Source organism: Cyprinodon variegatus, unplaced genomic scaffold, assembly GCF_000732505.1.
Source record: "Cyprinodon variegatus isolate N-32 unplaced genomic scaffold, C_variegatus-1.0 Scaffold1166, whole genome shotgun sequence".
NCBI classification, from domain to species: Eukaryota; Metazoa; Chordata; class Actinopteri; order Cyprinodontiformes; family Cyprinodontidae; genus Cyprinodon; species Cyprinodon variegatus.
The window spans coordinates 4,821-5,504 of NW_015151619.1; positions in this window are offsets into that span (position 1 = coordinate 4,821).

The following is a 684-nucleotide window of genomic DNA, read 5'->3' on the forward strand; positions in this document are numbered from 1 at the left end:
TTGTCCACACTGATCCACTCATAGAGTCGCTCCCTAGTGCCCATCCGTTCAAAAGGGACCCTGACCCTCATGGATCCCCGGATGTTTCCCGTTTCTTCTCCTCGGCGGGACAGGTAGGTGTGGAACTGCTGGGCTGTGCAGCCAATCATCGATTTGAGGGCCAACACGTACTCTCCATAGGACTCGTATCCATCCACTGACTTGACGGTCAGCAGCAGATGTTGGTACTGCAGGTATTCGATCTCAGACAGGAGAGGTTTGGGGGTGGTGAGCTGCTTGTTGGACCACCCCACGCGCAGGAAGTTGACGTTGTCGCTGTTCTGGCTGTCGTTCTCGTAGCTTTTCTTAAACTCTTCTAGACAAGTAGAGTAGAACTCTATGAAGAACTTGGTGCGGCTCGCCGTCTTCACGATGGTTTCAATGCTCTCAAACTCGATGTAAGCCTGCTCTGAAGACTTTGGTAGACCTTTCTTTGAGACAGGGGCAAGTTTTACCTGAGCGGCCTTGGTGGAAATGCAGCCCCTCTTGACCGCAGTGGTCTCCAGGCCACAGTCCTCCAGCTCAGGGCATTGACCAGCTGGAGCAGGGGGCGGAGACTGCTGCACACAATGATTAGATGAGTGAAAAGATGCTAAATGAAGAAAGATTCATATAGTTAGACAGTTGAAGTTTGGAGGGAAGCAG